This window comes from Hevea brasiliensis, chromosome 8 (genome assembly GCF_030052815.1).
Source record: "Hevea brasiliensis isolate MT/VB/25A 57/8 chromosome 8, ASM3005281v1, whole genome shotgun sequence".
Taxonomy (NCBI): Eukaryota; Viridiplantae; Streptophyta; class Magnoliopsida; order Malpighiales; family Euphorbiaceae; genus Hevea; species Hevea brasiliensis.
Window position 1 is genome coordinate 1,730,185 of NC_079500.1, and position 12,549 is coordinate 1,742,733.

Here is a 12,549-nt window from a genome sequence, read left to right on the forward strand (position 1 = left end):
TTTTTTCACTCTCATCAGTTTCTTTCTCATTTTCTCTCTTCTCACTATTTTCACTCTTCTCATTTTTTTCACTCTTCTCATTATTTACAACTTTCCCACTTCTTAAAGTAATAGCTTGACATTGCTCTCTTGGGTTTTCTGGTTGACTTGGAAGTTTTCCAAAAGACTTGGTACTTGAGGAAGATGCTTGTTGTACAATCTGATTTTCCAGCATTCTGTTATGTGTCTACATCTGTTCTAGCCTTGCTTTCATCTCTCTCATCTCCTCATCATGCTTAGATTGGTTAGCAAGAATCTGTTGCAATAAAGCTTCAGTGGTGGAACTTTGTTCTTGCTGTTTTGGTGGAGGATTCATAGTTTTCTGCTGAAAATTAGGCAATGGTTGCCTATTTTGCTGATATGGAATTCCTTGTTGCTGTTGTGGTTGAAAATTCTGATTTGGAACTTGATTTTGCTGATTTCCCCATGAAAAGTTGGGATGATTCCTCCAAGTTGGATTATAAGTTTGAGAGTAAGGATTCCCCATTTGCTTGTTTCCATAATTACCAACATATGCTGCTTGTTCTCCATAGTCTACCCCACAGCTGGTAGTTCCCTCTGCATAAGCCACTTGTTGTGAACTTCCAGATGATGATGATGAACTAACCAATATACTCAAATCTTCCATCTTCTTAGCCAAAACATTTGTAAGTGCATCAAACTTTGCATTAATCATGTTGAATGGATCAAGATCATACATTCCAGCAGCTTGCCTTTTTTGAGTTGGAGCTGGTCCTCTTGGACTACTCCAAAGATGAGTATTCTTTGCAATTTTCTCCAGTAGCTCATAAGCTTCATCTTCATGCTTCATAATAAATTCTCCTCCTGTTTGAGCATCAATAATCCCTCTAATTGTAGGAGTAACATTTGTGTAAAAATTCTGGTTTATCATCCATTTCGGAATGGCATGATGTGGGCATTGTCTCACTAATTCCTTCCATCTCATTCATGATTCATAAAGAGTTTCATCTTCTCTTGGTCTGAAAGCTGTCATTTGATTCCTCAATTCTTGAGTTTTTCCAGGTGGAAAATATTGTGCAAGAAATGCATCAGTGAATTGCTCCCAATTTGTGATGGAGTTGTGAGGTAAAGAATCAAGCCAATCCAATGCTCTATCTTTCAAAGAGAATGGGAATAGCTTCAATCTTGCTGCATCATCAGATACTCCAGGTTTTTTTGCATGTCACAAATCATAGCAAACTTTTTCAGATGTGTGTGTGGATTTTCAGAAGGATATCCCCCAAATTGAGAATTTTGAATCATTTGAAGAACTCCAAAATCCATCTTGTAGCTATTTGCATCAATTCTTGGTCTTACTATGCTCTCTCTCAAGTCATCAAAATGAGGAAAAGCATGATCCATCATACTTCCCCTAGGCACATTAGCATTTATAATCTCTTCACCTTGGGCTGCATTTTCATTGTTTCGATCATTTCCAGCAATACCACCAATTCTCATTCTTTCATCAGCCATGTCTGCTTCTAATTCAGTTTCTCTCAATGCTTCTTTTCTTCTTCTGGTTTCTTTCTTGTTGGCTTTATAAAATTTCTCAATTTCAGGATTAAACAATAAGGATGTGTCACTTGTGCTTCTAGCTCTTCTCATAAAAGATTAAAAATACCTGAAAAAGAACAAACAAACACAACATGAAAAGATAACAAAGATAAAACTATAAACAACTAAAATAATCAAGAATTCAATCTTAAACAAACAACTCCCCGGCAACGGCGCCAAAAACTTGATGTGTCCCTACCGCAAGTGCACGGATAAGTATAAATGTCTGAAAGATATCGTTCCCACGAGGATTTGTGTTAATGATTGAATTTTTGATATAAAAAGTTGACTAAATTGAGCTATTTTTGAAATTAAAGTAATGAATTGATGAGTAATGGAGTATGAAATCTATATGTGCAAAATTAATAATCTATTCAACAATGTACTAATTAAACTAAAATTGCATCAATTTGAAATAAGCAAGTTGAAATATGGCGAAATTTAAAATGGCATGCAATTAAATTTGATTAAAAATTAATAATTTCATATTCGAGCTATTTTGGGATTTTTAAATTGGTTATCCAATCTTATGAAACTTACGGGTTTTAAGGAGATTAATTCTTAAATCCTTTGAATACCCTTTCGAGTGAGACAAAGAGTGCCTTAATCAAACTAATCCTACTTTAGAGTTAGAATTAATTAAGACCCATTAAGTTCTTTAATTAATCTGTGAATCCTCTTAATCCTTAGTCTATTTCTAGATCTAAGTTAATTAAGTCCAATTCCTTGATTATCTATCACAAGGCCTTCTCCTTTCGGTGCCCTAACCATGGATTAAAAACATCACTTAATGGGATCCTACACTAAGCATGTCATTAAGCACACAAGAAATAAATAAAACTCATTAAGACCACAAAATATGGATTACCCAATCAAAATCCACAAAATATCTCAAATATTACAACCCTTACTCCAGAATCAAAGGTAAACTACTCACTACCCATAATGCTTACAAGATATATTGAGTTTAAATGGTAATAAAGCTTTAATCTAAGCTAAGAAACAAGAAACTAAACACTAGAAATGTAGGAAAAATGTAAGGAAAGAAAGAAATCTGCAAATCTTGGTTGAAAATGGTGTGGAAGGTGAAAGTGACTCTTCAGCTGCTGCCTACACCTCCTTCTTTTCTTTTCTACTCCTTTTCTTCTCTTTGTCCCCACTTCTAAAATGGGAAATGGGACTATTTATAGCATTTTCTAACATGGAGCCCTAAAATGGTGTGTTTGAGGAGGGATTTTCTGAGGGAATCTTCTGCCAGCTCATTAATGAACTCTTTATGGGACTGCATAAGTGGACAGCATAAGTCATGCAGTCCCTTATGCAGTTTTCGGCTGGTTTCTGGTTCACTTATGCGAAACTGCATGACTTGGTGCATAGGTTATGCACAATTCCGTGAGAGTGCATAAGGGAGGCGTGAATGTGCATAAGCTATGCAGTCTCCTTATGCACATTTCGGCAGGTATTGGAACAGTGATTTTTCTCCTTATGCAGATCCGCATAGCTTATGCGGCAAGTTATGCACAATTTGGTCAATGCATATTTTAGCTTGAAAACTTGTTTTTGACATCTTTGGCTGTAGAAGTCATTCCTCAATGGCAAAATTTCTCTTTAGTCCTTCACAAACACCATTTTTCCTACAAAACAAAGTAAAAATTACAAATTAATGCAAAATTGACAACTATGAAAAACTAACTAAATAACTAATGAAATTAGCTAAAAATGACTAATAATAAAATAAAATGGCTATGAAATTAGACCTAAATGACTATGCAAAATGTATGCATCATCTATAGAGAGTAGAAGGATTCAATTTACATATGACTTAATAGAAAAAAAGAAAAATAATGACTAAACGTTACACTGAAACTGTCTAAGTCAACGCCTAACTGAAAAATTGGTTATTGGAGACTAGAGAGATTTTATTGTGCAAAATTTGAAAATTGAGAGAATTTTATGTTACATTTTTAAATTTAATGACTATAATGTTACGACTATATAAGTTTAAGAACAAAAATCGTAACTCTCACTGCAAGTAAAGGAATCAGGTAATGCATGCTCTGAGACTACTAGTAGCCAACTCAGGCACAAGAAAGTAAAACTCATGTACTTCTCTTGCATGATTACTGGTTAAGTGCCCGAAATCACCACTAGACTCTGCAACAGAAAATGAAACACAATCCCCTGCATTGTAAACAATCTTGGGCTTATTGGAGTCATTAGGGGAAAGAACAAGATTTCCAAGAAAAGTGAAGAAATGCTTGAGAGCTAGGGAGAGAGAGTGCTTGACGTTGGGAAGTGTGGAGCAAAGAAAGTGAGAGGTAGAGTGAAGATATTCATAGAAGAAGAGAGGCTGGCTTGAAGAGAAGAAAAGCCAAGTTATGTCCAAGAAAGTTAGAGGAAGAGTAGTTGGTGGAGCTGAATTGCGTAGGGGAGAGACTTTGCAGTGCTCTTGAACTTTGAGAATGGAGGATTTTGCCATGAAAGAGATCGGGAGAGGTGGATTGTGTCTAGCCTAGAGAAAGGATTTCATGTAAGGTAAGTTCATATAAAATTTGATGTAGGTAATGAGTTCATGTACTACAGGTCATATATATATATATATATATATATGTCTGCCCTTTAAAGGCATTGAAAATGAGGGCAGGACTTTAAAATATTTTCAACTTGGCTTGTACATATATACTGGCAGAAAGAATAATTATTTGGTATTATTATTTGAACCAGCATAATACCCATGCTATGCATGGGTAATTTATAATTTTTATTTTTTAATTTAATTTTTAATTATATTTTAAATAAAATAAATTATTACTATTAAACTAATTTTAAATTAAAAATTATCTTTTATTTAATTTAATTTAAATAAACTTTTACTTATCATAATAATAAAATTTTAATTAATTTATGTTATAATTAATTAAAATACCTATTTAATTCTTTTTATACATTTATTAAGAGTAATTTTCATGATTATTTTAAAGTACTTTATTTAAAAAATAATTTAAATTTCATAAAATTTTTATATTTTATCTCATAATTTATGTAAATCGATATTTATTTTTTATAAATTATAGAAAATGCATTAAATTAATGAGAAAATAATATTATTTTAAAAATATGTAAATATAATATTTTTTTATTACTATAATAAAAAAATTATCAAATTGCTAATGATGAATTGAATTATTTAATTTTAGTAATAATAAAAATATATAATATTATTATTAATTAAAAATAACATTATATTATATTATTTATAAAATTACTACATCTAAATGTAATTTTTTTTTATTAATCTCAATTTTTTTATAAAATAATTATTTAAAAAAAATAGTGATCACTTTACATAAATTTGTAATATAAAATAAATACATTTCATAAAAGTTTTAATTTTAAAATGTCATAATTTTTTATTATTAAAATAAATATTATAAATATAAACTATTTTTCAAAAGGCAGATTTCATGATTATAATATTATAACTTTAATTGTTCTTAATCATCTTTATTTGTAGCTAAATTTTCAATGTTATTATTTTTGTAATTTATCTTTAAAATTCTACTTTTATATAAAAATATAATTAAGAGATAATTTATGCACTAAGATATAGATATTTAATTAAAATTTAAAAATAATTTTGATGAAAATTAATTATAATAAAATATAGATAATCAAACTATTAATTATAATTTTATTCGATAAATAATTATAATGAAATAAGATATTCAAAGTTTAAGAAATATTAAATAAGAAAATTTAAAAAATTAATAATTAAATAAATATTAATTAGATATATTTAAATAAATAAATTTTGACAATGATAACTAATTACTTTGAAAGAAATAATAAAATATAAAAAATATTTGAGTACATTTAGATTAAATAAAAATACTTAGTAAAAGAATAGTGCTTGATGTGTATTAAAAATCTCATATGATACTATATATTGACTAATAAATAAAAATCATTTAAATAAAAAATAATTTATAACTAAATATTATTGAATTAAAAAATAGTAACAAAAACATTTAAATTTAATTTTTTAAAAGTAAAATGTTTCTTATTTACTTGGTCATTTTAATTAAATGGCCATAAGTTGACTATAATGATGATGATGATAATTATGATGATGATGATGATGATGATAATAATAATAATAATAATAATAATAATAATAATAATAAGCATTAATTAATTTTATAAAAACAAAATAAAAAGAATATTAAATTATTAAAACAAAAAATAATATAGACTAATTATAAATAGGTTAAATCTCTATATTTTATTTTTATAATTTTTATATAGAGTACATTTTTGTCTTTCAAATTTTTTAACAAAGATTTTATAATAAAAAAATATAACAATGCAATAAAAATATTTGTTAAAGATATAAAATAATTTAAGATTGAATTATATGATAGTTGATTATTATATCATAAATTAATGATTACTTTATTTTAACTAATAGCCATCAATGATCTATCATCATCATCGTCATCATGGAGGGTAACATTTGATAAATAATGTTTTGGCAAAAATGAATTTATAAAAAAATAATATAAATAATTTTTAAATATTATATTTAATGATAAAATATCTTAATTTTTAAAATCAAAATAAAAATAATAATAATTTAAATCATAAATATTAAAATAATAATAAGAGAAATAAAAAAAATAATAATTAATATTTATAAAATAATATAAATAATTTGTAAATATTACATTTAATTACTAAATGTTTTAATTTTTAAAAAATAATAATTTGAATATAAATGCTAAGATAATTGTAACACCCCTAAGTTCTGTAGTGCGTTCTGCTGTACCGGTGACCAGTGTTGTCCGGACAGCTAGGATGCTTAGAACTACACTTCAATATGAGTGAGGAGACATAAAATAATGAAATACAAGAAAAGAAAATACAAGAAAAATAAAGGAAAAATAATAGCAAAGAAATGTGATCAAGTTAAGCGAGCCGGGAAAACTAGCGATGGGTGACATGCCCAGGAAGTCACGGAGTGGACCGTTGACTGGCCCTAGACTGCGGGGAACCCTGGAAAAACATTTTAGGACATAAATAGAACCTTATGGAAGGATTAATCTCATTAGAAAGATTAAAGAAAAATTAAATAATTAGTACAAAGAAAAGTGAGAAATTGAAAAACAGACAAAATACGATGTTACCGAAAAATCGGGAACGTAACCCGAACAGGGGCATTATGGTCATTTGACACCCCGAATTGTCTTTTGACCTAAATGTCCATTAAAAATAAATAGTATTACACTAAGAAAATAAAATGAAAAATTAAATTGGTGGTACCTAAAATAAATAGTGGAAAATCATGGGTTAATGTGGAATAAATGCACATTTAGCTTATTATATGATTAAATGACTAAGTGGACCACTAAAGGATTAAATTAAACATAAAATGTGGCTGATGTAAGGCCACTATACCCATCAGAATGTTCATCTTCCTCATTTCATAAACATTGCCGTGAATGGAGGTGAGAGGAACTCCATAGCCATTTTCATGCAAGCTTTCTTAACTCTCCATTTTCAACTCCAACCTCTTGGGTTCCTTCATGAAACTTTGTCTACACATCACAAGGAAGATATTGATACCAATTTTGAGAAGTTTGGTGAAGGTTTAGCAAGTTACAATTAAAGGTAAGTTTGCATTTTTGAGAATTTCCTTGTTAAACTTTATGTTTATGTTATGGGTGTTAGTTTTGTGAAGGAAATTTTGAAGTTTAAATAGTTATTGAGATAGCCATTTTTGGACAGCCATGGGTCACGTTTTTGATGAGGTATTTGTGTATATAATTGATGAGAAATAATGTTAATCATGGTGATTTAGTAACCTAGTGATTTAATGCATGTATATATGGTGAATGATGCACTTGGATGGGAATTGGTAACTTGGACAGCACTTTGATGTTGAAGGACAAATTTGGGCAGCCTTGGCGACACTTGAATAAATGTGTATATTCATGGGAGTGTTGGCAGAATTGTGGCATTAAGGAATGAAGGATATGTGTATGAAATTATTGTGTAAAGTGTATGTGAGAATTAGTGGTGTTTAGGTGTGTATGTAATGGTATTGAGATATTGTAAATGTGAATTATATTTGGTGTGTTGAGAGTAATGGTAATCTGCCCAAAATAATGTTAATGTAAAGTAGATTATACTGTGGTTAATGTACCAAAACAGATTGGTAGGGAAGTGAACCAAATTGCAAGGTATATGTGTGTTTGAAGTGGGGTGTGAAATGCATATTGAGGGCAGTGTACATTTTAGCCCATAACCTGAAATGTGTAACCTCAATTGGTATGAGACCAATTTGAGGTGAAACTAGGCACAAAATGTGCCAACTTTCATTGAGAAACCATACCAAAATTCTGCTTGCAAGTTGATGTGAAAAATGACCAATTCGGATTAGGTACACTTGAGACCTAAAACTGACCATTTGGGCAGCAGTGAGTATTTAGGCCATAACTCACTCAAAACAGGTCCAATTGACCTGAAATTTTAACCATGAATAGTTAAGACCCATACCTACAAGTCTTATGAAGACACAAAAACCCAGAAATGACCAGAAGCAAGTCAAAAAGCTTGCACAAGTTCGGGTCCAAAACTGGCCGAACCAGAGTTGACCAAATTGACCTAAAATTGACCTAAAATGGTACCATTTGACCAGCAATAGTATAATGACCATAACTTGGTCTACTTAACTCGGATTGACCTGAAATTTTGCCCCGCGTGCAATAAGACCTAGATCTACAAGTTTGTAGTTTCGACCGAGACTCGAAAACCGAGGACCTAGATCGTCCGGTTAGGTCAAACCAGTGTCCCGGAATCCAGCAATTTGCATTAAAATGCACTAAGCAAGGAAATGACTTTGGTAAAACATACAAAACCTAAAACCTTATCGAATGTGACATATTAACGATACTAAAACCTAATGTACCTAAAACGCAATGAGGGCGGTATATTAGGTGATTAAGTGAATAATTGAGTTCAGCATTGTTTACCAAACACCATCGATAGAGACAGTTTAATTTAGTAATCAAACACTTCAAATTGTGTTTCTCGATTAACAAGGACTCAAAGAAAAGGGAAAGAAATACCGAGTCAGACCGTGAGACAAATATCAGAGGTTTGTGCACAACGACTATTTCTTTTGAATTTTTCAATTGAAATGAATTATGACTATTATACATTATTATTTTAAATTGTGTTTGTGCACAACGGCTATTGCTTTTGAATTTTTCAATTGAAATAAATATTGAATATTTGTATATTATTGTTTTAAATTGTGTTTGTGCACAATAACTGTTTCTTTTGAATTATTTTCAATGGAAATAAATATTGACTATTTGCATATCATTGTTTTAAATTGTGGAAATGTGTTTGGTGGACACTTATTGATTGAAAAACATTGTGAATGGTTTGAAATCAGAAAAATTGTTTGAATGGTATTTGATGGATACTTATTGATTGAAAAGCACTGTAAATGGTTTTTGTGGAAATTGAAGTGAATTACGAATTGTGTTGCCATTTTGTGAATGAAATTATAACTTTGGAAATTTATTGGATTCTTACGGATCATTTGAATAAAATGTTTGGAATTGTTTTGACTCACAATTGGCATGACACGGATATTATGTTCCTCCTCCATTAATGGGGTGAGTGTGATTATTCCTCCCTCTTTGACTTATTAGTCTGGGTGAGTATGATTATGTTCCTCCTCTTTGACTTCCCACCGAGGTGAGTATGGATGAGTACTCATTAGATAGCTAGCTTCCTCCTCATTGATTTCGATTATTGGGGTGAGTATGTCTTGTCGTGGTGTACAACACGGCATATATGGAAAAATTGTGTGTCATGACCTAAATTGTGTTATTGAATGGCAACATTGTATTGTTCAATTATTTGATCGAATTGTGTTATTGATTTGCAAAACGATATTATTCAATTATTTGATCGAATTGTGTTATTGATTTGCAAAACGATATTATTCAGTTATTTGATCAATTGTGTTATTGATTTGCAAAAAGGTATTATTCAGTTATTTGAACAAATTGTGCATGAATTGGCAATACGGTATTCTTAAACTATTTGACTAAATTGTGTTATTATGAATTTTGATTATTTGTGAATTGGAGTTTAAATTCCTTATGACATTCATTGTCTTGAATTTAACTATGGTTTTAAGTATCCACTATTGATATGATTTATGAATTGTGATTTAAAATTTGTATTTGGTTAATGTTGTGCACCATCGAGACATTGTCTCAAATGATAGCTTTATTATTGTCGCAGTAGAGAGACAGATGGCAGCAGACTAGGCTGCTAGTACCGCTAGCGAGAGATTTTTTGGTATAGTGAGTATACCACATGTGGCATTTTGTACTGTAATGTATATTCACTGTATGTATATTTTGTTCTTGATTTTGAGCAGTTGTAAATTTAAGTTGTACAGTAAAGTTGTAAAATAATTATGAGTTATTTGGCTTGTAAAAATTGTGTTATATTTTTATATCTTAGTCTTTGAAAATCACTGTGGATTTGACTTGAGAAATGTGTTGTGTTGATAAAACTGTTGGAGTTGAGATTTGAAAATATATTGAAGTGCTTTTTACAGGTTTTCTGAAGAACTGTTTTGTCCAAAATACAAATGGCACCTTGCCAAAAATTTTACAGATATTCCAAATAAATCAAATGAGTTAGTTGTTTCACTTCAATTCACCAAAGTCTTTCACACCTGTAAATAGTGCTCATCACTGTAAAAGAAGTAAGAAAAGTTTTTAAAATCCCTTGTAGTGTATTTAATGGATTATCAGTAGACGGAGTTGGTAATTCATTAGGTATACTACGGGATCATGTTATGCCTTACAGAGGGGTAGGGTGTGACATGTTTTAGTGGTATCAGAGCAATGGTTTTAAAGTGAATTTCGAACTGTGAATTTGAAATCTTTATGTCGGTAACTACAACTGCTCAAATGTTTGATACATACAGTACATTACATTATAAATATGCACTAACGGGAGGAAATCTCCTTGTATTATTGTACAGGAGGTCAGGGAAATAAATTTTGATGCATTAGTGACTAGTCCTTTAGGATAAGGATTGTGATAACAAGTGAAATTAGTTTTGGAAGAGTTTATCGGCGAAAAGTATTTGCTGACACACCATAAAATTATAAGCTAATTGGCGAGCCTACTTAATGTAAGGCAAGAGGACGTAAATGTAAGATGCAGTAATGGAATTGCTCTAGATGAGGGCAAGGAGGTTACTGTTAGAAATTGCTAATGGATATTGTAATCAGAATAAGATTCGAATATCAGTGAATTCAAAAAGAATAAAAGATAACAAAGTTTGATCTATTGGGATGTATCGTAGTAACTATGCAATGTTCTTGATGTTTATACTGTAAGCTGCAGATTACAGTACTGACTTGAGATTATTGTGTAGAGCTACGTACTACCCGATAGTACACCTAGATAAGAATAGTTGCCAACGGCATCTATTTTGGTATAGTTATGCCATGACAGAATTTAATTGTTAGAAATAAGTTTGAAAATCCTACTTAGGGATCTAAAACTCAAAAGTTAAAATATCGAAGGGTTATAGTTCAATACAAAAGGAAGTAAGTTATAGAATATTGACAGATAAAAAGAGTTATGAAAGTAGAGAATTGAACAGTTGATTCATGTGTAACAAAGAAATATTACAAATGTGAGGAAGACTATGGACTAGAATGGTCAGAGGACCAATGACTGATGAATGATTCTAACATGACCTCAAGGGTCATTCAAGGAGCAACGTGAACCGAAATATTAGACAACATAATAGTAAGAGGAGATTGGGGTTATCTAAGCAAATTAAACATTGTATTAGATTGTTAAAAGTCTTACGACCATATAGAAAGGAGAAAATAAACGTATGACTATTGTAAGATGGCTATTGGGTAAAAATTTCGAGACGAAATTTATTTAAGGGGGGGAGAATTGTAACACCCCTAAGTTCGGTAGTGCGTTCTCATGCAGACGTGACGATGTTGTCCGGACAGCTAGGATGCTTAGAACTACACTTCAATATGAGTGAGGAGACATAAAATAATGAAATACAAGAAAAGAAAATACAAGAAAAATAAAGGAAAAATAATAGCAAAGAAATGTGATCAAGTTAAGCGAGCCGGGAAAACTAGCGATGGGTGACCGCACCGGGAAGTCACGGCGTGGACCGTTGACTGGCCCTAGACTGCGGGGAACCCTGGAAAAACATTTTAGGACATAAATAGAACCTTATGGAAGGATTAATCTCATTAGAAAGATTAAAGAAAAATTAAATAATTAGTACAAAGAAAAGTGAGAAATTGAAAAACAGACAAAATACGATGTTACCGAAAAATCGGGAACGTAACCCGAACAGGGGCATTATGGTCATTTGACACCCCGAATTGTCTTTTGACCTAAATGTCCATTAAAAATAAATAGTATTACACTAAGAAAATAAAATGAAAAATTAAATTGGTGGTACCTAAAATAAATAGTGGAAAATCATGGGTTAATGTGGAATAAATGCACATTTAGCTTATTATATGATTAAATGACTAAGTGGACCACTAAAGGATTAAATTAAACATAAAATGTGGCTGATGTAAGGCCACTATACCCATCAGAATGTTCATCTTCCTCATTTCATAAACATTGCCGTGAATGGAGGTGAGAGGAACTCCATAGCCATTTTTCATGCAAGCTTTCTTAACTCTCCATTTTCAACTCCAACCTCTTGGGTTCCTTCATGAAACTTTGTCTACACATCACAAGGAAGATATTGATACCAATTTTGAGAAGTTTGGTGAAGGTTTAGCAAGTTACAATTAAAGGTAAGTTTGCATTTTTGAGAATTTCCTTGTTAAACTTTATGTTTATGTTATGGGTGTTAGTTTT

General features: G+C 30.7%; 1 non-coding gene across 1 annotated transcript; it reads left to right on the top strand.

Annotated features, from left to right (window-relative positions):
* Positions 1-941: 941 nt before the first annotated feature.
* On the top strand, positions 942-1,048 carry LOC131182591 (small nucleolar RNA R71). The gene has a single exon (XR_009150855.1). It is a non-coding gene; the product is annotated as a small nucleolar RNA R71 (small nucleolar RNA).
* Positions 1,049-12,549: the final 11,501 nt, after the last annotated feature.